This window comes from Dipodomys spectabilis, unplaced genomic scaffold, assembly GCF_019054845.1.
Source record: "Dipodomys spectabilis isolate Male_0828 unplaced genomic scaffold, ASM1905484v1 ptg000215l, whole genome shotgun sequence".
Taxonomy (NCBI): Eukaryota; Metazoa; Chordata; class Mammalia; order Rodentia; family Heteromyidae; genus Dipodomys; species Dipodomys spectabilis.
In genome coordinates, this window is record NW_024870892.1 from 7,263,606 (window position 1) to 7,280,533 (window position 16,928).

The window sequence follows — 16,928 nt, forward strand, 5'->3', positions numbered from 1 at the left end:
CTGTCCAGGACTCATAGACTTTTTTGCCCTGGCTGGCTTTGAACTTTTATCCTCAGGTCTCAGCTCCAGCATAGCTAGGATGGCAGGCATGAGCTACTGATGCTCTTGACTGCAATTTTGGGTCCGTGGTTAGCCCTGTTTGAAGTTCATTCCCCAAGGCAGCCAGCAAGGAGCAGAGCAGCCGTGGCCCTGGGCAGTCAGCCCTGGGCCAGCGAGGATACCTCCAGCGAAAGCAAATCCCAGAGCGACTTAGCACTTCCTTTTTAGGAATGATGTCAAGTCCCAGGCCTGTGACAGTGCCTGGGGTGCGAATAGGGAAGCACCCTGGGGGTGAGCTCATCCGCTGGCTCCTGCCAAACCTCCTCACTGGGGCTGTTTGCCCACTGTAAGTCAGGAGGGTGTCACCAGGCCTGGGAGCTGCTCAGATTGTTTTATCTGTCTGTGCTAATAGCATTTTATTTGAAGTCTTTAAAATCCCAAGTGGCTTAAGAGGGCAATATTACTTGGCTTCACATTTTATTACAAAATGACTAGGTCCCCATTCTCTTTGGCTTTGAAGTCTTAATGTGGCTGCTGGGCTGTCAGAGCCGAGTCTTTTCCGATTTAAACTTTTGAATAGGACTGTGTGACCAGGATTGTCTGCAGAGCGTGGCGCCCCAGAGTCCTGTGGCAGGGCTGTCCCCACGTGGCGGCTCGCTGCCTGGCACTGGGCATCTGACCCGTTACAGTGCCGCAGGCCAGACAGTGGTTCTAATGAGGAAGTGACGGGCTAATGTCACCTGCATACTAATTTTCTGTCAAGTCAAAGTCAAGTCAAAGAAAAACATTTCCATTGCCCACCTCTCCATCCTGACATAGAGACATCTGCGGTCCTTGCGGTCATTCACATGTTCTTTCCCTGGGGGAAACAAACCAATCCAGATGTCAGCACAGCCTCTTGCAGACCTACAGGGCCGCACCCAGCCCTCAGGAGCACTTGCGGTCCAGAGCGGTTTGGCAGACCCATGGAAGGAGCCCTGCCCTCTCAGCAGTGGTGCTGGCCCAGCCCAGCCCCTGACCGGCTGCAGGGAGGAGGCTACAGGGCAGGAAGGATGGCCCCACTGTCTGCTCCCTGGTGTTCAGTCTTCTAGTGAAGTTAAAGGTGGAGCAGTGTGTGACCTGAACCCAGTGCAGGCCAGCTCAGCTCAGTTCCAGTCCCAGAGTTCACCTCAGGGTCTCAGGAAGCCATGGAATGTGTGCACAGGTGTGTGTTGCATGTACTATGTACGAGTGTATATGATAGATGTCTATGTGTATATCTATGTGAATAGTGCATGTATGCCTGTGGATGTCTTTATAGGTATGTATATATGGATATGTGTATATGTTGTAGATATTTGTAAATACATGTTTGTATATGGATGTATGTGTGTATATATTTGTGCAAGTGTGTGTTCATCTATGTATGCATTTGCATGTATTTATGACTGTATGTGCATAGGGGTGTGTATGTGTGTGTGCATGTGTGCACCTTCAAAATTAATGTACCCAGCTTTCTGTGGGGAGTGTTACTTATCTTGGGAGTCCTCAGTCAGGAAAAACCTGCACCCTTGTCCTGTCCCTGGCTGGTGCAGTGCAAGGGCAGAGATATGCTTTGCAGACCCGTGGTCAGCACAGGTCCAGGCCCTTCGGGGGTGATACCCTGTCAGGTCCACTGAACTCAGCCCGAGGTCCCTCTGCAGGTAGCCCTACACCATGTACTGACTCTGTGCCAGATCTCCAGACACAGAGGGGGAGGGGCTGCAGGGGGATGGGGGGGCTACAGGGGGGCTTCGTGCTGCCCCTCATGTGACCCCGCCAGCCAAAATGGTCTCCCATGTGTAACCCACTGCCACAACTGGTACTTCCCGTGCCCTTCCCCTAGGGACAGCTGGTACTTCCTGTGCCCTTCCCTGGAGGCAGACCACTTCATCTCAGCACAACCAATGTCCTGAAGAAGAAGCTGCAGCTAGGGCCGCTTGACCCTGGTAATGTGCTAGACATAGGGGGACATGGACTCCACCAGTTGTTGAGAATTAAAGCCCGTATGGGAAACGAAGATGTCCTGGGAGGCCAGGGGAACAACCTAGAGCAAGTGAGGGCAGCACTCCCTGGCGGGGAAGGGAAGGATCAGACAAGTCGCTGGGTAAGGCCTCCGGTGGGCACCAGACCTGCATCCACCTGAGGATCCAGATGATGATGACTTCCTTCCTGGCTGGATACCAGGAGAGGCAGGCAGCAGACCCTCAGAGCCGGCCCCGCCCTCACTGCCTTTCCCATGCCATCCTGCTCTATTTATTTTTCCAGAAACCACGAGATAGCCCAATCTACAGGTACTGTAGGGAGATGCATGTCAGAAGATCGGTAATTGACGGTAAATGTCAAATATTAAATCCTATCTGGTTATTACCAGCACACGAGCCACGTAAGTAGCTTAACAATTACAGCCGTGATTGACTAGGTGGGAACCAAAATCCTAAACACCAACTGCCAGAAGGGATAATTATAACACATTAGCACCTGCTTAGACAAGATTGACAACTCAGTCTCACATCTGCTTAATATCACTTTCATACTTTTCATGGGTTTTTTTCCCCTTTTCAATGGAGCCACATAAGATTTCCTGGAGGAGAACAATACCTCAACATCTAGGTTCCTCATTCACAGGACTACAGCTGCTGTTGTCTCCCCTTGTGGTTTCTTGCTGACACTTTTACAACAAAGTGGAGTGTACAGAATGGATATTGGGGCCTGGTTGGGCTGGCCATAGTGTATTTCTAATAAAACGTGGGATCCCGCCAACTGACATACTAAATAAAACCCCAAAGTGTGGTGGGTAACGTTTAGTATGTTGACTTGGTAAATATCACATACATAGTCAGATTCTTTTTTTTTTAATGGTAAAGGTGACATACAGAGAGGCTACAGTTACATAAGTCAGGTAATGAGTATATTTCTTTATGAACAGTATCACCCCATAGACAGATTTTCCATGTGTCATGAAAGCTGAGAGAATAATGTCCTGCTCCCACAGTGAGAGCCAGGTAGCAGCACTAACAATCCTGGAAGGACCCTCCCGACCGAGGGGCTCACGGGGAACCAGGGAGCATGGCGTGACCAGGGACCCAGCACGCCACCCCCTTTCTACGTTTTTGAGTTTTTGAGAAGCATGTTATACAGAGTTCATCATATCCACTCAGGCTGTGTCTTTCTGTAACTAAACACCTAGATTTCCTGTTGGTGTACCCGGACAAGTGCATCAACTTCCTGTCACATAAGCATCAAGATGGTGTTGTGGCTGAAAGCCCCGCTTCCCTTCCTGAGGAAGAGCAGGGGTAGCATGTCTGTTGGTAACATTCCTATCCTGGACTTGAACCCTTCCCTTAGAATGGCTGCAGATAAACACGGGGAGTGGCTGTTTCTCACAGGTGTGTATTCTGATGTGTCGCATTTAAATATACGCATCCATTCATACTGTTGCCTCTTACTCCTCACCCATTCTTGCATCTTGCAGATGTGTTCTGGGAATCCTCTGTGTGCCAGACCCTCTGGATAGTGTAGCCAGATGGGAGGCCAGTGACGGAGACATAAAACCTTTTCTGATGACTTAAAGTGTGATAAAGATGAACCCTCTAACCACCGAGCTGTTCTTGCTTTGGATCCTAATCTCTTCTTACAAGCTAGCGCACACCCTGGAAAAGACTTGAAGTACCAGCAAGTCAATGGATGAACACTAAATTATTATTGGATTTGGTGTGGGTCAAGGAAGTCTTGATCTGTGGACGAGAACTGTGGGCAGGATCATGAAGTGCGGAGGCTTCTGTTCGGAGGTTAAGGGGTTGGGGGTGTGGCTACTCTTCAAGACTGAAGGAACAACGGCAAAGGAGACCCCAAAGTCAAAGCAAATTAGCCGCTTGCTTCGAGAAGAGCAGGAAGACCCGTTAGTGCCTATGCATAGTTGTGTTTAATATGGGCTGCCTCATTATTGGCTGGTAAAACATCATCAATGATAGACACCCAAGAGATCAGGGCTCAAGCCAGAAACATGGGACCATCTCTTAAATATGAAGCATCTGTTGGACGTCCAGAAAGTAGATTGAGTTTAGGTGAGGAGAACTGGCCAGGACCACACAGGGGGCTTTGTGGTGGCTGTGGCTTCCACAAGGGCTGTCCTAGCCAAGACCACGGGGCTCACGGTGGCTGCTTCCACCTTGTATGTGTCCAGAAGCTACAGACATGGCAAGTTTCCATCCTCATCGTCACCTTCTTCACTGCATGTCCCATGCTCCTGGGCAGGTGTAGCTTGCAAGTCTGCAGCAAGTTGAGGCTGGGTGACCAGAGCAGTGACAGAAACTGGGGCAGAACTCAGGACGCCAGCTGCCCCAGCAGCATCCGTGCCCAGGGAAGGCGCTTTCGTTAGTGTCTTGATTGACAGCTGCTCCACCGGGAGGGAGTAAAGGAGGACGTGGGTCTGCCCCTAGCCTCTAACAGTGGGCCCCTGATCTGTACCCACTTGCCAGCACCCCGCCCTTCCCGCTGTGCTCGTCAGGAGGGAAGGCCCTCTTGTGATCAGTCCTCTGTGAGAACATTTGAACTTTCAGAAGATCCACACTCATCCCTAGCCTCGATGTGGTGCCTCATCTTGGAGCTATGGATCCCCAAACCCACTCCTGCTGCTTCTTTCCTGAGAATTTCCCCCATAAATAGATGTTACTTTTTCCGTGTGTGTTGAGATGACCCCATTATTTTCTGTTTTAGTCTATTAGAACTCGGAGTTACGTGGATGGCTGATCAAAGGTTGAATGAGTTTCTGGAAGGAATCCTACCTGTGTTGCCTTAGCCTTTAGCACCGCAGGATTCTCTCTGTTCTTTCTGTCTGGATCTCTTCCCTGCCCACCCCCCCCGCCCCTACCGCCCATCTTCGCTCTCACAGAGGCTCTGTGTTGCTTCTCCCATAGGTGAGATGTCTTCGGGATTTCCTCTGTGTCTTTCGCTCAGAACAGTCCCGTGTGCTGTCACTGGCGATGTGCTCCCTTTGTTTAGTGTAGCCCTCCCCGGGTGTCTTGGGAGCAGATCTGTGGCATAAAATGGCCCTTGAGCATTAGAGATTCCCCCCATCACCATCCAGAGCTCTGGCTCCGTGCCTGCTTGGCCTCTCCAACAGTCCAGCAGTTCTTCCATCCAGGTCTGGCTGGACCTGGCCTGCGCTCCCCGCCTCTGGCTCTGGCTCTGCGTTTCCAGTGGAGTGGTTCAGCAACCCTGTTTCTTTCCTGCCAGTGTCATGCCTGCCGAGCGTCTTCATGGGCTCCACCGCCATGTTCGCTGCTTTTACTTCCAGTGTTTCATTTGGTGGCTTATTTTTTGTTTTTTCCTTATACTTTCCATCTTTCTGCTGAAATTTCCATTTGGTATTGCACATGGCTCTTTTTTTCCTGCTAGTGCCTTTAACATGCTAATTACAGTTATTTAAGTTCCCTGACAGATCCTTCTAACCACTGTTTCCTATCTCAGTCAGGTTCTGAGGTTACTCTATTCTGGGGATATGTTGGTTTCCTCGCCTGCTTCCATATCTCTTGGGATTCCCTGCCAGCGTGGTGAGGCCTGTGGTGAGGGGCACCGGCCCAGTGCCCGGATGTGGCCAGCCTGTGCGTCTGCCAGACCTGCAGCATGAGCCCCACCCCTCTGCAGGGCTGTGACACAGGCCAGTCCCAACCAGGCTTGTCTGGGGCAGGCCATAGGATTGGGGGATAGCAGAGCCAGATCCGTCTCCTCCCCAGGGCTGGACTTCACTCTGCCCTCAGCCCCACCAAGGATGTGGGGGCACTCTCGGGGCAGGGAGGATCTTCCAAGGCCTCCCTGGAGACTGAACTGGGATGGTGGCTTTCTAGCATTCCTACATTCCTGCAGCTCATCCAGGAGGTACCATGACACCGGGGATTGTGGTTCTTTTTTTTTGTTTTTTTTTTTTGTCGGTCGTGGGGCTTGAACTCTAGGCCTGAATGCTGTCCCTCAGCTCTTCAGCTCAAAGCTAGCACTCTGTCACTTGAGCCATAGCGCCACTTCCAGTTTTCTGAGTGGTTTATTGGAGATAAGAGTCTCATAGACTTTCCTGCTAGGGCTGGCCTTGAACTGTGATCCACAGATCTCAGCCTCCTGAGTACCTAGGATGACAGGCGTGAGCCACTGGTGCTTGGCTGTGCTTCTTTCTACAAACAGGATCAGAGAACTGGTCCCATGCAGAAGTCTTGCAAGGAGACCCATGTCTGTCCCTCTCTTTAGTTTTGCGGTTCTCAGTCTCCCATTAAATTGTTTTCTGTCCATGAGTTGCAACTTGGCGTTGATCCTGTCACTACGGCAAAGGTGTTGTGTTTTGGTATTTGGTTCTGTCATTTCTCTCTTTACAGCAACTGGTTTAATGCCATTATCTAGAAATGGCCCAGGTTCCTTGGAACAGCTTGAACTAATGCTAGTCTCTGAAAAGACGCGTCCCGTTCTATACACACGTTCTAGCCAGCACCACTCCAAATGCTGCACCTCTTCCCACTCCAGTCTGCACTGCCATCAGTGTCTGGACATTCCAGATGCCCGTGAGCACTGAGTTGTTCCAGGGTCTCCTCTTGGACGGAGGGGTCCAATGGGGTTGCAGCTAGGTGGCCATCACACCTGCTCCTCTGGAGGATGAGGGATATCACGTGCGTTCAGGGAGAGTACTTCCCAGACTACCAGGTGGCTCAGAATTTCCTGGGATCTTTAAGTTGCAGGTAGATCCCAAGATCAGAGCTCCGAGGACCCTATGCTGTGAAGACACCTCACTGTCCTACTGGGTTCTCTCAGCAAACAGGTAGGGCATGGTGGCGCCTACCTACAATTCCCACTATGAGAAGTAGAGGCAGGAGGGTCATGGCCAGAGGACAGTCCAGGCAAAACATGTCAGACCCTATCTTAAAACAGAATAGAGCAAAAGGGGGCCATAACTCAAATGCTTAGCAAGTGTGAGGCCCTGTGTTCAAACAGTGCCACATAGAAAGGAAGGAAGGTAGGAAGGAAGGAGCCCTGAGTCCAAACCCCAGTACCACCAAAAAAGAAAGACAAGAAAAGTGAAAGAAAAGGATAAGAAACCACCTGATAGAATTCATTAACACTCTTCCCCCTCTCCCTATAATATTTTGATATTCGTTAAGATAAAAAACAAACTTCAGCTTTCACTATATTTGATGTCAGTATAACATGTGGAGGAGATGGGGACAAACAAGTCGTTTAAGGATTCAGGTGGACCTGTTGCAACAATGAGAAGTACAAAATGTCATGTCAAAACCAGCTTTACAATGTCGGGGGGGGGGGGAGGGGGGGTATGATTGGGTGGGAGGGAGGGGGGAGGCTGGGAAGGGAGGTGAAGGGTAAACAAAGGAGGAGGCTGCAATGCTAGGTAAGAAATGTATGCATTATCCTGCCCATGTAATTGTAACCCCTCTGTACAGTATGTTCTCAAATAAAATAAAATTAAATTAAAAAAAAAAAAAAAAAAAAAAAAAAAAAACAAACTTCAGTGTCCCACCTTATCCGCAGTTCTAGTTCCTTGCATTCAACATTATTACATGGGAAATTCCAGAAGTAAATAATTCCCAGGTCTTAAATAACTCTTATTCCAGGATATAGTTATGATTGTTCTGTCTTATTATCGTTGCTAATCTCTTCCTGTGTCTAATGTATGCCCTTCACCCAACACTAGTTCTGTGTCAGGAAAATAGCCTTGTGTATGGGGACTCGGTGGTCTGTGGGTTTGAGGAGCCTCTGGAGGTCCAGCCATGCGTCTCCAGGGATGGGCAACTGGGTTCATCCTGTTCCCTGACCCAGAAGGACTCTAGATAAAAGTAACCTGCATTCACTGACCCCTCACATTTTCTTTAATTTTTTTTTCCCCAAAGGCACTTGTAATTTACTCAGTTTTACAACTAGGCATGAGGTCACCTCTCAAAATGTTGTGCCCTTCTACTGAATCACAGTAGAAAACAGTATTACAGGTTTAAAGCTAATCCATTCGCGGGTGTGCTCACCTGACATTTACTGTGACTCGTGTGTGTGGCCCTGTGGTCCCTCCTAAAAACAGAAGCAACAGGGCTCCTCAGAAAGTACTCACTTGTCACTACAGAGCTGTGGCTGAGGTGTAGCCAGGGGCCCAGAAGGGTTGGAAGCTCAAATGGAGCCACATGGTTGAGGCTCTGTGTCCTTGTGTGAGATGGCGGCCTTACTTGTGGAGGGAAGGCCGAGGATCTCAGTGTGTGGGGACAGACCACCTGGGTCTCTGGTCCAGGTGGCTCTGTGGGGCCCTCAGAGATGGTCATGTAGACTTACCTGTACACCAGGCGGCACGCCACAGCGCTCTGTAATCAAGCTGTGCACCATTTCCCTGGTGACTGTCAGACCCGTATCTGGTAGCAGCTGGCCTGCAGGCAGTGGTCTCTTGCTGTACTTTCATTATGATGGATGGCTCTCCATCGAGGCACGCTGAAACCTGGATTCCTCGTGCCCTCCTTGCCTTACTTCCATGCATACCCATGCTCACAGGTCATGTGTTTCTTGGGGCTCTCCACTCCTGTGCTGTCTCCATTCCTCAGGGCAGGCTGAGCATCTCAGATAGGATGCTAGCCACTATTTGGTCATTTAATATTATCATCATGACAGTCACCTTCCACAGCACATGGCCAAGTACCTAACATGTGCTGCCTCAGCCAATGGGACCTTCATGCAGCACCTGCCGCCTGAAGTTCCAAGGAAGAAGCTGGCTCAGGTGAAGCAGGGCCTTGCCCCACACGGGCTCAGAAATACACTTCTGCTGGGGGCTGAGGAGGATTGGAGGTGGAGGTCTGGAAGATTGGCCTCCTGTAGGACCGTGCTGTGGCTCCCTGGTCACATTATTCATACTGTACAGGAAAGTGTGGCTTGCCGTTCTGTTCGCCAAATGCATTCCCAGCAGTAGCTTCTGGGGTCTGGCTGCATGCGTGTGCATTCGTCAGTGTCTGATGCTGGCACTGCAGGCGGGGCCCTGGTTCAGGAGCTGAACTGGCTCTGCGTGGAGCAGCGGGAGAGGGCTGCAGCGTCTGTGGGGTCATCAGGCACAGGGCCCAGGAGCACAGGACGGGGATCGTGCTGTGTCCAGTCCTTGCTCTGTCCTCGCCTGGCCCCGCCCCCTTTTGGCCCACCCTGTGAGTGGGTGCCCAGGGGCTCTGTGGAGTCTTGGAGCAATGGGCTTTGTGTTCCTTGCGTGTTTTGTGATACATTTGGGGTATAGGGAGACATATTGTGTATCTGAGGGAAGACAGCCACTCTCAGGGCTAAAATGCCATTACCTACAAGCAACAATAAAAACAGATAAGCTCACTTCACCCAGAAACCTTTTATGTTTCAAAGGCCACATTCACCAGAACTAAAGGCTTCAAGGGGAGGTGAAGGAAAAAGTATATGCAGATCACTCATCTGTTATAGGATCAATATAGAGAGCATATGAAGAACCCCAAAAGTGATCACCATAACCCAGTGACCCAATGAGAAATGCACCAAGGACTTGAATATGTGTGTCTCCAAAGAAGAAATATGCACCCTCACTAATCACTAAGGAAACGAAAACCACAGGAAAGTATTGTTTTACGTCCATTAGAACAGCTATCAAAAAATGACACAAAAACCGAAATAGAGCAACTCCACAGTGCTGGTAGGTCTGTGGAGAGGAGAGAGCCCTGTGCACTCTCAGCGGGGTGTGAGAGATCGCCGTGCGAAACGGTATGGTGGCTGGCTGCTCAAAACTCAGCATGGAACTTCCCCAAGATCCAGAAACCCCACTGCAGGGAATTTACCCGCGAACTGAAAGTAGTGGTCCAAGTATGTATGTAGCCCTGGTAACACTGTACAATGCCCAAAAAGTAGAAACAACCAAAATGGCTGACGCAGGAGTGGAATGTCCACCCCAGTCTGAAGAAAGGAAGGACCAACAGATGCAGGCTATAACACGGCTGACCCCTAGGAACGTTACATTTAGGGAAATGCAGCTGTGGTAACAGAACAGGGCCTGTGCAACCCACTCACACCAAGTCCTGAGAGGGGTCAGTTACAGGCAGAAAGCAGAGTGCAGGGGCCAGAGGCCGAAGGAGAGGTAGAGAGAGCTAGTGTTTAATGGGTGTGATGTTTCAGTTTGGGAAGACGAAGGAAGTTCTGGAAATGGGCAGAGGCCATAATTGCACAGCACTGTGAATGTATGCAAAGCCCCTGAGTTGCCCATTTAGAAATAGCTACCATGATACATTTGACTTTCTGCCTATTTAAATTAAATTAAAAAAAATCTCAGCAGAGCCTGTGCCGGCTACCAGAAGGAGACCTGTCCTACCAGCCAGACTTTCTCCTGGGCAACTGTGATTTATCTCTTATTTAGAGAAAGACACAAATAGGAGGAGGAAGATGCTCCGGTTATTTTGCTCCGATTTTATTCTCAGATATCCCAAGAGTAGTCTCAGACATAGATTATTGCTTTGGTATGGAAAATATATAAAAGCGCGATAGGATCTTGGGTTGGGTGGGACTGGGGTCACGCTTTGTCTGCAGATGTAGTATCTCTTAAATTACCCAGGTACGTGAGGCTCTATTCTCTTGGGAAAAAGACCTCCTCTTATCCCACTTCAATTTCCAGCATTTCACCCACGGAATATTCTCTAGAGCTCTTCAAGTGATCACTGTGTTCAAAAGATGATCTGAGCGTGCCCGCCAGGCCACACCCTCTCCTGAGAGGCACCCGGTGTGAACAGCCCCAGCTTCCTCAGCCGCTCACCACCGTGGAAGGGCAGCAATGGTGCATGTGCCCTCCTTGCCCAGGGGGGACGGACAGCTCTTGATAACTGATGGAAATTCATGCTCGGAAATTTAAGTCCTCCAAGTTCCTTCTCCTCTTCCCCCTCCTTGGGTCATCCTGAACTCTCCTTCCGGCCTCCTTCCAGATATCCTTTTCCAATTGTTCAGACTCCATTTGGTCCTTCCACCTGAGCCTGGAGCTTGTGCCTCCTGCCCCAGGCTGTGGATCTTACAAGCCAACACGGCATTCTAGGAAGGCCTGTTTTGAGTGCAGGGGACATGCAGATGTTCGGTGAAGTGTGCTGGTGTTCTGTCCAGTTCCAGGACGCTGCGAGTATTCACCAGGTGACTAATTTACCTTCAAGACCAGAGACCTCCTGATCACCAGAGGAAATCAACCTCTTTTCATTTGGATCTAGAGAGGTGTAGCAAATGAATGTCTAGCTCACAGATCTTGAGGAAATCTCAGGTTGCTAGCAGCTGGTAGTTTTATCATTTGTTACTTTATTATCTAATCACCAATTTTAAAAAAAATGCATAGGTGGGGTCAGCCATGGCTCTTCAGGGGACACAACAGGCTGTCACCTCGGTCTGTTCCCTTTATTCCTGGTCCCACTGACAACAGTTCTCTCTGCCCTGTTTGGGATTTCCCTTTGGGGGTAGAGCTGGTTTCACCCTATAAAGAAACATAAGTGCAGGGTTTATTTTCCCACATAGTCAAACTCACCCCTTGTGCTTGGACTGTGGGCACATCATATTAGCCAGAGCAGAGCAGATCTGAGTAAGGAAAGGAGGGCAAGGAGGCCTGGCCCTCAGGGGGGGTGGGGTGCCGTCTTCCCTCTGGGGTGCTTGCCTCACCTTGGCTAGTCTAATGGTCCAGGCTCCTGGGAGGAAGCTAGGGGAGTGAGTATTGATGTAGAGATTAAGTTAAACGCCATTATAATATGCAGCTTGGAGTTGAACTGTTTAATCTATCACTGTTATCTGTCACATTGCTCCATGATTGAAAGCAATTGCATTACCAATGTAGAAAGCTGGAGTGTCTCCGTGGGTGATAATTGACCAGGTTTGTATTTCTATTCAGGGGTTTTTTAAAAGGAGGCAAAGTGGGCTGCATCCAACGACAGCATTTGATTGTGTTAATAAACGTGATAATCAGGTTTGGATGTACAACAAAATGCCTCCCACAAATAGCGTGCTAGTCCAACCTGCTGGGTTCCTGTAACCTTATCAAGCCTCAGGCCAGTGTCCTGAAATTACTGCATTTATTGTACCAGGATTACTTCAGCTGTGCCTACTGGAATGATTTGTTCTAAAAGAAAGTTCAAAACAAAGCAGCACTTCAGAGAAACGTACTTGCTTCCCTCACCCTTGCCCCACTCTGGGCCAGAGCTGGGAACACATATGCGTGCAAGGTGGCTGGCCTCCCTCCGGTCACGGGGAAGGGACTTTGTGGCCTGGCCTGTGAGTGTCCAGTGCAGGCATTCTTGTCCATGCTGCGGGGCCTAGGCCTGCTAGCAGCGCCTATCAACTCCAGAACACTCACCAACCTCATCACACCCGGCCTTTTTCCTGGGTCCCTAATGATCCAGTCACTCAGCAGAGGGACTGCAGTTTGAAATGGCCTTGAGGAAGGAGGCCAGGCTTCAGAAATGGATGGATCTAGACTGGAGCTTCATCTCTACCACTGCTGAAAGTTCACCCTCAGACAAGTGCCTCCCTTCCTCCCCCTACCTCCCCAGGCCTCATGGCTCCTGACAGAGCACGGCCTGTCATGAGGGTTCTAGGCAGGTTATCTCACGATCAGATTCAAGCAATCACAGACAGAACCACAGACAGAAAATGCATCTGCATCAAACATATAGAGGCATTTTCCTTACTATTCCCTAAACATGCAATAATGCAACAACCATTTGTGTAGTATTACATTACAGGCGGCATCACAGACAGGAGTATAAGCATTGGGAAGATTTCATAGCTTAGATGCAAGCCTTTCTAAATGAGGGACTTCAGCATCTGCAGTTCTGGGGTGCATGGGGATTCTGGAATCCACACCCATCCAACGGTTACAAGGCATAACTGGATATCCTAGAAAGCAGTCTGCTCTTAAGCCAAGAAAGCTAGTGCTCATGATAGGTGCGACCACGTATAACACCAACCACGCTTCCTGAAGAAAGGAGTCCATTCTCAAAGTTCAGTGTCGCAGCAGGGTGCGGTTGAAGTGGGTTGTGTGGAAAGATGGGGTCTAGTGCTTCGCCGCTGTCCCCTGAGGTCCCTGAGTCGCCTTCTTCATCCAAAGACCAGAGCGGAGGTGGTAGAGGCCACCCTGCAGGAAAGGCCATTTGCTGCCTGTGGAGGCGCCTGTCCCATTTGCTAGTGACAGGGGTGGTACCACCCTTCACGGGTCATCCTGACAGGATGGAAACTCCTCAGGGCTTTGCTGCCAAACACCAGAATTTGGCGATGCCCCTGCCTCTCACATCCAACAGGCAGGGACCCCATCTTGTGAATCAAGCGCTGGGAGCTTGTTGAGTGTCAGTTCCAGGCGGAGCCAGGGCTTCTGTTGAGGTTGGCACGTGTGCTTGGCAGTGATTACCCCCCTGCCCTCCTCTGGCCCCCTGGTTGCCTGAGCACCAGCCTAGAATTCGGTTCACGGCTCGTTCAGAAAGCAAGCTGGAATCCTCACAGCCTCCGTGAGTAGTGGGCACAGAACACAGGGCCTTTTTAGTAACTAATCATCTGTCTATGTCTATGGTTCCTATCACCATGGCACCTGAGAGCCAGCCAGGCTTGAGCGGGGAGGGCCCTCCCTGGCTTGGGATCCTAAGGAGTCATGTTGCTCAGGGAACAAAGCACGGGGTGGGGTGAGAGTGGGGGGCTGCCTCCCTGCCTCAGGGACCTGGGATGGAGGTGAGCCTGGGGACTCAGCCTCGCCTTCCTCAGGCAGCCACCCCAGACGTCATACCCCAGCACACGTGATGGCCCCGAGGGCCTGCCTGGCCCTCAGTCCTCAGGAGCCTTGCTCTGCCTGCTTGCTCAGATACCAGGGAAATGTGAAGACAGCAGGGCCCTGCTCCTCACAGAGCAGGTCCATGCTGAATCTAGTGCTCCGGGACACTTGCTGTGACAAGGTGCAGTGTGCCAATAACACTGGTGGAGCCACCCAGAAATGTGATGGGCTTTAGGAGAAACCACAGAAGGCTTCCTGGAGGGGACAGGGTCAGCCAGACTGGGCCCTGGTGGGCTGACAGGCTGAGGCAGATAGAGCCGGAGGAGGTTTTGAGGTGGTCCGAGTGGAGGTGGGTGGTGTGGGACAGGCACGGCAGTCTGAGGACTGTGAGGGGACTCAGCCTTCAGCCTCTGAGAGGCAGTCCGTTCAACAAACACAGCAGAACCTGACCCACGTGCCTTGCCTCTCCCCTCTCCACCACCCCCCTTCCCTCCTCCCATCCCCAGCAGAGCTGGTATTGTGACCTGGGAGCACCCTGGGACCAGTAGCGTCCTGTGTAGAGTTAGCTCTGGGAACATGAGGCCCAGGAGAATGTCAGCAGCGAAGTCAGCAATAAAAGCTACTGGGTTATTGGGACAGTCTTGATTGACAGGTCAACTAGATTGGGCAATGAGGGAAGCACCCTCTGGTGTGTCCGTGAGTTTGTCTCTGGAGATGGTTAACAGAGGGGCAGGCACACCCAGAATGTGGCTGGCACCACCTCCTCCTGGGAGGGAAAGAGGAGGACGTGGAGGAGCACGTGGCCTGTTCTCTGCTCCCGCAGCTCCACCAGGCCCTTCCCCACCAGAGCCAGACCTCTGAAAGCAGGGACAAAGCAAATCTCTCTCCCTTGGGATCATTGTCTCAGGAAGTTCTTTCTCTGGGACAGGAAGGTATTCTCAACGATACCTTAGCACTCCAGGCTAAAGCAGAGATGCCTTTGTCCGTGGAACATCATTTAGATTCCTACATCAAGCCAGGCTTGGTGGTGCACATCTGTAATCCAGCTACTCAGGAAGCACAGGCAGGAGGAACAGGAGTTTGAGGCCAGACTGGGCAAAGTGAGAAAGATCCTGTCTCAAAACCAAAATGGTAGAGCACTTGTCTAGCACGGTAGAGACCTGGGCTCAATCCCCAGTGCTATCAAAGGAAAAGGAGAAGCCTGCGACAGCACAGCCATGCTCCTACGTCATAGCTGCTTGTCACTCAGGACCCATGGGGACACAGGGCTTTGGCCGAGTCTTATGGAATGGGGTAGGAGGTTCTGGCCACTCCACGATGGTAGCTCCCCCATGAGTCACATGTCCCTTCATTGGGCCCAGGCGGAGGCTGGTTGGGAGTGAAGTCTTGCTATGTCCCCTGAGCCTGTACTCTCTCCCCTCCTTCTTTGGCCATCCATTCAGAACTTCCTTGGGCCCAGTCAACAGCCTCGGCTTTCCGTCTCCCTGTGGGATGTCCAGCAAACTCTTGACTAGCTTTTGGAGGGAGGTTCAATGGCTGTTCCCCCGGGGTAAAGTTTTCTATGCCCCACTGTCGCACCTGCTCCAAGAAGGGTGGAGGCAAGGCTCTCCCTCTGCCCCTGAGTGCTGTGGGCTATGGAATGACGGCAGTGTCGTTCCAAGTTTGGAATAGATGGAAACCCATGGATGCTGGCCAGACTTGTTTAGGAAGGAGGTGTGCGTAATCTCCAGCAGCACCGTCTTGCCAGACCTCTAGGTGTGCCAGACCTCTAGGTGGCAACTCGCCAGTGCAGCCAATTATATGAAGCAAGTTGACAGTTACGGAAGAACAATGCTCTAAGTCCCACCCCCACCCCTGCCCCACTCCTGGGAACGTGGATTTATTTAGAAGGAGAGAAATCAAGTTGTTGCAGTCAGTAGGGTCCTTGTTTTTAGGGAAGTATGAGCAGAGACAAGCATGCTGGTAGGAAATGAGAGACAAAGATTCTGGGAGAAGGTGTATTTCTGCAGGCCAAAGAATGCCCAGTCCACCAACTGCCAAGTGGAGAGGCAAGGAGCAGATTTTCCCTCATTCCCAATACCTTCATCTTGGACTGTGGCCAGGTCTGTGAGACAATAGACTTCTGCTATTTCAAGTAACCAGTCTGTGGTGTTGCTTGACACTGACCACTAAGTTCAATGACACAAGCTGGCATGGAGCCAGTTGATTGCTTGGTCCATTAGAAGAGCATGTAATAGATCCTTCCTAAACATATCTCAATAATGTTTACTTAGAGGACTCTGCAGAAGAAGGAAGTACCTGTGTTTAGGAAGCATGGTTGCAATTGCTTAGAGAAAATAACGATGTTTATTTGTGACCTCCCAAAGTCCATGTAGTGGGGGAGAGGACCTGAGTCCAGGCAGATCCAAATGATGGAGCGCCTCACCTTCATTGCTTCTTAAATTTTCTGATCTGTTGTCAGTTGGGGTACGGACAGTGAGGTAGCTTTTCATGGAACTGGGCTGTTTTTCTGCCTTTATTCTACGTTCCAAGTGCTCGATGATGATCACTTTCAGCTACACTGCCTGGAAAACCCTGGTAATTAGATTTAAATCATAAAATATGCTAATGCATGCAGATAGTAGCGGGATAAAGGTTTCAAAGGCAACTTAATGTGCTCCTCCCCTTGGCAGAAACAATACAGTGCTGTGTAGATAATAGGTTATATGCTGTTCCAAGATCCAAGGAGCTTAAATAAGAGGAGCTAAGCATCTGCCAGGGGCTGTGCTTAAGACTGGAAGGCCAGACTCACGATTACACTTAACGGATAATCACCTCCACGTTCTGCAGAGTGCTTCTGAATCATTCCACGCTCCGTGCTTGTGCCTGTGCGGTTCTGGCAAATCCTTCATTGCTTTGCCTTGGTTGAGAACACACCATCCAGTGTCATGTGGGCTGTCAGGAGGTCAGCATGCCCTGCTTTCAAGGAGTGACGTGTGGAGAAGACCCAACAGCAGGTGAACAAATGCCACCTGTTAGGGAGTATGGCACAAGGAGGTGAGGATGGAGGAAGAGGAGGAAATTGCCCACAAAGCAGCCACACATACGCAGGGGAGCAGATGCCATCCCTGCTGTGAGCTCAGAG